The sequence below is a fragment of the Gracilinanus agilis genome, chromosome 2, assembly GCF_016433145.1.
Source record: "Gracilinanus agilis isolate LMUSP501 chromosome 2, AgileGrace, whole genome shotgun sequence".
Classification (NCBI taxonomy): Eukaryota; Metazoa; Chordata; class Mammalia; order Didelphimorphia; family Didelphidae; genus Gracilinanus; species Gracilinanus agilis.
This window is the reverse complement of record NC_058131.1, coordinates 691,555,988-691,566,081: the sequence shown is the minus strand read 5'-3', so window position 1 is coordinate 691,566,081 and position 10,094 is coordinate 691,555,988.

The following is a 10,094-nucleotide window of genomic DNA, read 5'->3' as shown; positions in this document are numbered from 1 at the left end:
CCCCCTAGTCCTGTTCCAATGTTGCAGGCAATTTCCTCTCCTCTCTTCCCTGTCCCTCCACTCCCAGCTTTCCATTGTCCTTTGAGTGACCCCCAATTTAGGCTCTTCCAGGACTGCAGTTTCCCATGATTCACAGCTATCTAGCGTCACTGGAAGAACATTTGTGTTAGAAAGATGCTTTTTGGTTTCAAGGAGAAGTTTGGGGTCACCGAGTGCACCGCACAATTTCCCGGGACGTAATCCAGCTCGCCGGCTCGCTTCTCTTAAATCTGTGCAGGCTTCCTGAGAGTCATGGCACACAGAGCAGAGCATCCTTGGGGAAGCCCTGCTTCCTTGAAAGCCCAGCTCAGGTGCTACCTCCTTCCCACCCGAGATCTTTCCGATCCCCCTCCTCATTAGCCTTCTCTCCCCCTCCTTCAGTTACTTGGGTTTTGCTTTGTATATCCTTGGGCTTCTCAGTACTCCTCACATTCTCTTTTTTTTTTTTATTGATTAAGAAAATTGTTCCATGGTTCCATGATTCATGTTCTTTCCCTCCCCTCCTCCAAGCCCCCCTCCCATAGCCAATGAGCCATTCCACTGGGTTTGATCATGTCACATTCTCACAGGAGCGTAAGAAACAATTCGTTTTTACCTTTGTATCAGAAGCGACCAGCACAGTGCCTTGTAGGTGGTGCTCTTGTGGGTCCAGTCATTTTTCCATCGTGTCCACCTCTTCCTGACCCCATTCTGGGGTTTTCTTGGCTTTTTCTAGAGCAGTTGGCCATTCCCTTCTTGGACTCATTTTACAGATGAGGAAACTGAGGCCAAAAGGGTGGAGTAACTTTCCCAGCTAGAAAGTGTCCAAAGCCAGATTTGAACTCAGGAAGATAAGTTTTCCTTCTCCCAGGCCCACCTAGCTGCCCCCTGTATATAGGAGGATCTTCCTAAATGCTTATTGAGTTGGCTGGATTGAATCCATGACAAACAAGCAAGTTTTTGTAAATGATATGGTGGTCAAACTGTGTCTGCATCGTCACCCAATTCAGTTCAACCCAACAAGCCTTCTTTATGTACTTCCCGTTTCCAGGCCCTGCGTTAAAAGCAGGGGATACAGGACAATAACAGTCCTGTCCCCAAGGAAACCCATTCTACTGGAAAGGAAAAGTCGAGGCATAGGCAGAGAAGTAAATACAAGCTCCTCTGAGGTGGGGATGAGAAGGGCAGTGTGAAAATGGAATTGGCTCCCCCTCATTCCTTGTTTAGACTCTAGCCACCAGAAATAAAGCCTCCCCCTCCCCACTTAATTCTAACATTATTTCTGGTGGTTTTAAGAGCTGAAGGAGAGCCATAGGATCCGGCTTCTGCGAAGAGATAGGAATGTGGGACACGGACAATGGCTGCAAGAACAGCTAAAACACAGAGCGTGAAGGAGAGTAACGTGGAAAAATGTGGAAAAGAAAAAAAAAGACCGGGTGGTGGGGCAGGTGATGGAAGGCTACAAATAGCAAACTGAGGAGTTTCTGTGTTGTATTAGAGGAAACAGGGAGCAAAGAAGGAATGTGGTCAGTCACTCTCTGGGCCAAAAATGGACAGAAAGGGGCAGAGAATACAGTATTTCTTCTAGGACATGGCACATAATCAGATGTACCTTTGCTTTTCAGGAAATATTTACCAATTTTCCATCTTCTTTCTGGCCACTTGAAATAAAGCTCGCGGGCCCTCGGGCATCTCTCTGCCCTGTTGGGGACTGAAAGAATTGGGTGATGTGAACAGAGAAGGTGCCTAGGCTCTCCCAAGCGCTACTCTCGTCTTTCACCGCCACAGACAGAGGGCTAGGTGGGTAGATCCTGGGGCCCCTGGAACCCACATGACTTTGAGTCCCCAAGAAGACAAATCCATGATTTTTAGAATGAGGGAGCAGGCTTCGTTCACTCCGGGGAAGGACAAATGCAGAGAGGAGCAGATGACTGTGACCTTCAATCTGGAACAAATTGCTCTCTGGCTGAAATGGGTTTCCAAAGTACCTCCCAGAGGCAGGATCCCATTACCCACGGAAATGGAAAACGAACTCTAATGTTCTGCAGCTTTATTTACTCCCAAGAAGGCATCTTACAGACTTCGCAGGATGGCGGAGCTGGAAAGGCCCTCAGAGCACACAGTGATAGATCTGGAAAGACCCTAAAATCAGAGCACATACAACTGCAGAGGGGAAGAACCATGGAGACAAATACAAAGAGCTGGCATTTATAGAATGCTTCAAGGTTTCCGAAGCATTGTGCATGTGTTGTCTTGTTTCTGTTGGAGCCCAAAAGAACCTTAACACAGAGAGACATAAACTCTCAGAGTGAGGAGGGGCCTTAGCATAGAGAATGTTCCAGGCTCTTAGGTCAGAGCATATGAAATGGTGGAGCTGAGCCATCACACCACATCAAAGCTGAAAGGGTCCTTAGGGATGTCCCATTGGCTTGGAAGTTCAATGCCTTCACTTTACAGAGAAGGATGATATTGAAGCCCAGAGGGGCCATGATTTGCCCAGAAAAGGCCATCACGCTGACTCCCCAGAGAAGGTGGGCTGGTTATTCCTCAGACAAACACGAAGGCTGACCATTCATTCATCACAACTCAATTCAGCGAATGCGTTGTAAGAATCCAATATGGCGGACCCCTACGCTCCGCACCAGGGCTCTAAAAATAGACCTACCTTGGCCTTGCTCTCAAGGAGCTAACGATCTAACGGGGCAAAGGAAAGATGAACACATAACTGTCCTAAGGGAAATTGGGAGGTAAATGACAAAAGAGAGGCCCAGGCGAAGCTCCATCAGAAATTGGAGGAGGTGAGGTCACGTTCATGGGATTCCCATTCTAGCATTCACAAAAGACCTTTATGTTCTAGTGATGGGCAAACTGCGGCCCCCTGAAATGGTCCATCCTGCCCGTGACATTATTCCTAATCTGATGAATATGATGAGTAGGATACAATACGATGAAACTTCAAAAGAGTTGCCTTAGAAACGGACGGACAGAGGAGCATTTCCTTTCCTTTGGCCCCCTCTTTAAAGAGTTTGCCCATCACTGTGTTAGACTATTGCTTCTCACCCTCTCACTCTCCTGTGCCAGGTGCCACACCACACCAGCAGACCTCCTTGCTCTTCCACTTGACCCCTTCTAGACAGCCCCTCTGTTGCCGTCACTCAGCAAACTCCTCTTTGGGGGTGCACTCGGACCCTGGCCTCTGTCATCTACCAGCCCTTAGGCCATTCTCCCTGCTTTCCGGAGGAGCTGAGCACCAGGCTCACAGTCTCCCTGTTTATTCATTCCAGCTTCTACCCTCCTCCTATTCAAGGACTCCAATACACATGTTGACCTACCCTCACTCTAGTCTCCTTGTTCATCAACCTCAACTTCCATGACTTTCCTTTGGTCCAAATCAGTCACACATAGAATGGTCAATCGATCATTAAACATTTATTAAGTACCCATTATGGGCCAGGCAGTGTGGTTATTCCCTTGACCTTACCTTGTTTATCTCCATAATCCAGAATTTTGAAATTCCTCCTTCTGTCCACAATCTTATTCCCTAGCCCTTTGTGCCCTAAACTTCCTAAATCTCATCTTTCTTCTTGTTCACTCCCCATCTCTGTCCTCTCTGAGGCCCTCCACCCTGCTCTCATCTAACTTTCCTCCCTTTTCTGGACCTCAAACAATCAGTTCCTTTATATGCCCTTCTCAGCTCCTTAGCCTTTGCCTCTTGACAAACCCCAGCACTGGGCTACTCCTTGCCTGCGGAATGAGGAAGCCACATATATGTTATCTAACCTCAACCAGACTCTGTGCATAACTATTTTTTTATTCTTCCTCAAGGGAAGGAAATGCATATTTATCAAGTACCAAGCTTTGTGCCTAAGACATCTTCTCATGAGTTATTTCTCATATATAACGACATTTTTTTTTACAATGATTTGCCCAGTCATACAACCAGTTGTGTCTGAGACTGGATTTGAACTCAAGTTTCTCTGACTCCAGCTCCAATATGTTCTAGCCACTGTACCATCTAACTGTCTCTAATGAGGCATGAGAGTTGGCCCCATTGAGTATTGAACTCAACCCTCCTCTGCTGCCCTTCCCACTTCTTTCAGAAGACCTGACCTCTGATTTTACTAAGAAAATAGAGACCCTTCCTCTTCTTCCCTGCTATCTATCTCAACAGAGTTCACCCTCCATCCTCTCTTCTTCTGCTCTGGTCTTGGATCAAACCCTTCTCCTTATACCCTTGATTCCATTCCTTTGCCTTTTCTCCAAAAGCTTTCCCCTCCCAACAACATCCCACCCTCTCCCCCCCAATTTTCTATCTTTCCCTAACCCCTGGCTACTTTCCATTTGCCAATAAACATACCTTGATCTCACCTGTCCTTAGACCACCTCCTCTCCCTAAAGCTATTTTTTTAAAACCCTTACCTTCTGTCTTGGAGTCAATACTGTGTACTCAATACGCTGCAGGGCAGAAGAGTGGTAAGGGTAGGCAATGGGGGAAAAGCGACTTGCCCAGGGTCACACAGCTGGGAAGTGGCTGAGGCCAGATTTGAACCTAGGACCTCCCATCTCTAGGTCCCTAAAGCTATTAACTAAATCTCTTTCACGCTCAAACTTTTAGAAGAAGCTACCAATTTTGTTCCTTTCAAGCCAGCCCCAGGTCTTTTTCAATGGAGCCCTTAGATTTGTTTCCTTAGGGTCACCTGTGGGTTCTGCTCCTTGAGAGCTTAAGGACAGGTCAGTCTCTAACCAAGAAAGGAGAGAAAGAAACTTTAGTCTGATGGGATTCCCTTGAGGATACATCCTACAAACAGTCCAGTCTCTCTCCAACAAATTTCTGCCCCAGCCTCCCAATAGATGCCTATGTGGAGCTAGAAAGACACTGCCATGGAGAACCAGAGAATCTCAGATCTAGATGTGACTTTGGAGATCATTTCTCTTAGCATGGACCCAAATGGGAATGAGCCCCTTCTCTGTTACTCTGCCCTCTAAGTTCCCTAAGTGGCTCTTAAACTTTTTAGTCCCAGGACCCCTTTACACTGTTAAAATTATTGAGAACCTTCTCCCCCAACATGAGTTTATACGTAATATTTATCACTATTTACCATATTAGAAATTAAACCGTCTTACTATTATTATGAACAAAGTTATTGAGAAGCCCCGAGGGGTCCTTGGGCCACACTCTGAGACCCAGTGTCCTAAGTGGTCATCAAGCCTCTGGCTGAAAATCTCTGGGAAGAGGCACTTACTATACCCACTAGAGGCAGCCCATTCCCCTGGGGTAGTTCTCTCAGTGGCCATACCCACTTCCTCCCTAGGATTCTCCAAATCTCACTCTCCTTCTCCCTCTTCCCCCCAACTCCAGGCTCCTAACTCGTCCCTCTGGGGTCACTCATTCTGGGTCCCCCAATCTCCAGAAAGACTGGGAGACTTGGATTGCAAGTGTGCTGTGCTGTTCTTGTCCTTGTCAGTTGTGAAAATAAATGGATTATTATTATGAGAGGCAGAGGAGACAGAAAGAGAGCTGGAGAAGGAAGGAAAGAGACAGAGACAAAGTGGAGAATGGCAGAAACGGGAGAAGAAAGGGATGAGGAGAGATAAAATCAGAGAGGAGGACAGAGAGACAGAAACAGACAAATAGACAAAGACCGAGTTGGAGATTGAGCTGACCATTACACGCATTGCCTCAACTTCCTCTCACTCTAGAACCCTTTGCAAACTGACTTCTGACCTCACCACAACTGAGAATGCTTTCTCCAAAGATATCGATGATCTCCCAATGGCTCAACAAAGGACCTTTTCTCTGTGCTCATTGTTTTTGACCTCTGGGTACCATTTGATGGTATTGATCAACCCCTCCTCCTGGGTACTTTCTCCTCCCCTGACACTGCTCCTGTTCTGCCCCTCTCTGACCTGTGTGACACTCCTCTGCTGGGTCTTCATTCCTGTCCTGATCCATGACCAGGATGTCCTCTGGGCTGGCTTTCTCTACAATTTGTCTTTTTGGTGACGTATCTCACTAGTGCTCAGGGTTCATTCTGTCTGCATGTGAATAGTTCAAGGATCTACAAAATCAATCCATGAACATACATTTATTAAGTGCCTACTCTCTGCCCATCACTATGCCTGGTGCTAGGACTAAAAGGAAAAGCGCCAGAATCTTCAGATTACATCGATTCCGTATCATTTTCCTATTGATCCAATTTACGGTTAATTTCTTTTGTCCCAAGTCAAGTGGTTCTTTAACTCTCTAAGTGAAGGTTCTCAGTCTCTGAATTTAGGAGAGAAATTCAGCTGGCCTCTAAGGAGTTGTTTAGAAACAGTTCTCCTGCCTCAGGGAATTCTGCTCTCCTTGGGGGATGTGGATGGACACCAGAAGTCTGGTCTGGTACACAACAGGCTCTCCTTCAAGGATGCCTGGTCTGCCCTCCAGGAAAGTCTGGGCCACTAACCTTGCAGGTGGGTTCAAACGATGAATGCTTCTCAGTCACAGGAGGGAAGGAAGGGGTTTTTGCTACCCCCTTGATTCCCAACTTCCAACCAATCATATTGTTCCTCTCATCTCAGCTAGATAACCCGTCACGTTACCCTCAATCCCATGATGGCACCTATCCTGCTGTTCCTTGTTCTAATCTTATAAAACTGAGTCAAGCCTTCATCTTGGGGTCTTAGGCTTAAAACTGAGGCAGGGCTGTTGACTTATTTTGTCTTAAAAACCCTTATCTTCCAACTTAGAATCAATACTATATATTGGTTCTAAGGCAGAAAAGCGGTAAGGGCTGGGCAATGGGAGTTAAGTGACTTGCCCAGGGTCACCCAGCTAGGAAGTGTCTGAAGCCAGAATTGAACCCAGGACCTCCCATCTCTGAGCCTGGCTCTTAATCCACTGAGCCACCCAGCTACCCACTATTGACTTATTCTTATTGGCAGGTTCATGCCCTGTTAATAAAATGTTATCTTGCTCAGAGAGAATGTGCCTCAGGCTACCTTTGTTAAATTTCACTTGGGACAGTCTCAAGAAACATCCTTTTTTTGCCCTTTGATCGTCTGTCACTTTTTTTTTTACATTCTTACCTTCCATCTTAGAAACAATCCTGTGTATTGGTTCCAAGGCAGAAGAGGAGTAAGGGCTAGGTAACAGGGGTTAGGTGACTTGCCCAGGGTCACCCAGTGAGGAAGTGTCTAAGGTGGAAACATACATTCTTCCTCTGAACACATCCATCTCCCATCTCTCTCTTGAGCTCCATGAACATGCTTCACCCACTTACTGCTGATCATCTTCAAATGGATTCCCTTTGGCATCTCAAACTCAGCCGGGCCAAGCTGAAGCTCATTCTTCTCCCCGAGCTCCCCTCCTCCAAACTTCCCTATTTCTGTTAAGGACGCCACAATCTTTGGAATGCCTGGAGCAGTGACCTCAGAGCCCCATCTGTCTGGCCTTTCCCTCACCAGCCACCTCTAGTGACTTGGCAGTTCTTGCCCATTCTGTTTCCACATGTCCCCACTCACAAGGTTACCATGTGGGCCTGAGCTCATCGCTTTTCTCAGGGGCCGCAGCAACAGCTTCCTAAATGGACTCCTAGTTCCAAGTTTCCCTTCTCTACCACCCATCTTCTACACAAGTGCCGCAATGCTCTTCACATCTGGCTCAAGAATCCAGAGGTGCCGGCTCCCTACGCTCTCACTTCCAGGCAGAAATACAGAATCCTCAGTTTGGTATTTAAAGATCTCCCCAAGCTGGCTCTTGGCTTCCTTGCCAGACATTTTCTATGACTCTCCTTTACACACACCATATTCCGAGTTGACCTGCTTGCTATTCACCCGATTTGGCATTCCATCTCTTGCCTTCATCTTTTTTAAAAAACAGGTCTTATTGCGATCTTTTCTTTTTAAACTGGATTACTCTATACCCCTCCCTGCATGCCTTTCCAGAATTCTATCTCTTATTAAAAAAAAGAATTTTTAAAAAAAGAATAAGAGGGAAAAAATCAGTAAAACTGATTGATACTCCTTACTCCCCTCTGACTCTAGAATCCTCAGATTCTTTCAAGGCTCTGTTCATGTGCCACCTTCTACAGAAAGCCTTTCCTCATCCCTCTAGTTGTCAGTGTTCACCATCTCACCAATCTGTCCATCAACCTTTATTAATTGCCTCCGTTTATTATGTGCCAGGCACTGAGCTAAGTGCTGGAGGCATAAAAAGACACAGAAGACTGTGCCTGCCCTCAAGAAGTTTACAGTCTAATAATATCTCCCTCCATCCCACCTCATAAGCTCTCTGGGAACAAAGGGTAGCTTTTTCATTTTGCCTTTGAAACCTCAGCACCAAGCACAGGACCTTCCTTGCCCTTAGAAACTGGTGCTTGATAAGTGTTTATTAGATTGGATGGAAAGTAGCTTGAGTTGTGCCTTGAAGGAAGGGAGAGAAGTCAACAGAGAAATATACTGCAGCTAGGTGGCTCAGGGAATGGAGAGCCAGGCCTGGAGATGGGAGGTCTGGGGTTCAAATGTGATCTCAGACACCTCTTAGCTTTGTGACCCTGGACAAGTCACTTAACCCCTATTACCTAGTCCTTGCCCCTCTTCTGCCTTAGAACCAATACAAAAAGACAGAAGGTAATGGTTTAAAAGAAAAAAGAAAGATACTAGGGACGGGTGGGTGCTCAACAGGAAAGGGCATGAGCAAAAGACAAGGAGATGGATTCCCCTATTAACGTATCATGAGCTGAAAGGAGCCTCAGAGGTCTAGTCCAAAGTTCCATGTCGCTGCTATTGTTTGTCCTTCATTTTCAGAGAGGACCAATGGCATCACAGGATGGTCTTGACTTTTGAGTGAATTGGACTTAAGAGGCAGAGCTGTAGCCTCACTCTCTTCTTCCAGTCACCAAAGTCCAGTGGCAAGACAAAAGCCAATTCTCAGATTACAGATGAAGAAACGGCGGCCCAAGGAGTTTGAGTGACTTACCTCAAGTCCCACAGATGGCATCAGAAGCAAGATTTGAACTCGGGTTCTCTGGGTTCTCCAGAACTATTCTTCCCATCAAACCCCATGAAAATAGGATGGGAAGGTTTGAATATCATGAAGGGAGATAGTAGGAGAGGGTCACAGAGGCATTTGGGAGGTTGGAGACCCAGCCTTCAGAACCTGCCAATGGCTCCCCGCGCAAGAAGAAGCATGCCTGGCCAGGTCTGGCCAATGTCCTCAGAAAAGAAAGTAAATTCTACTTCCTCCTGTACCTGGAAGTTGTCAGGATAGGGGCCCCAGGCTCCTGGAGTCTCAGCTTCTTATCTTATCTCCTCCTTCTTAACCTGGAATTAACCTTTTCCAGGGAGTTTCAGACCTAGTTCAAAGAAAAGGGTTTTGTTTTTATTTAATTGTATTAATAACAATAGCTACCATTTAATATAGCAAAAGCTTTACAAATATTATTTGGTCTTCCAGTAAGGGAGGTATTACAATTATCCCCATGTTACAGATAAATAAACTGAGGCAAATAGCTATTAAAGTGACTTTTCCTAGGATCACACAGCTATTAAATATCTGAGACTAGATTTGAACTCAAGGTCTTCCAGACTCCAAAGCCAACACTCAATTTAACCTCACTACCTGCATTTAAAGGGAGAAGCCTAAAATATCTGGTTGGACATTTTAAAAATTAACAGTAGGGAAAATAAAACTTCTGAGGTGGTTCAGGGGATAGACTTAGGAAATTGGGGTGCTGAATTTGGCTTCACAGGGCCTGAGTTCCAACTGAAACATTCGCTTAAGTGATTTCTGGTAATTCGGTGGACTTCCTCTATAAAAAGAAGGGAATGAACTAGATGGCCTCTTGGGTTCTTTTCACTCCAGATCTCTGGGGGAAATGGTTCAGCAAAGGCCCTCAGCCTCTTGATTTTAATGGCTCTTGAGCCATTAACTACTACTTATAGGTTCCTTCAACAAACAGTCCTTTCTCTGTTATCAGACTCTCTTTTGTCTGAACTGTCCAGCTCCAGCAGGTCTGAGACAAAGATCTGTTTGTGGCATCCTGAGGCACACAAAATTGCTGCTAGGCAAAGTAGAAGAGGGCAGAGATTTCCTC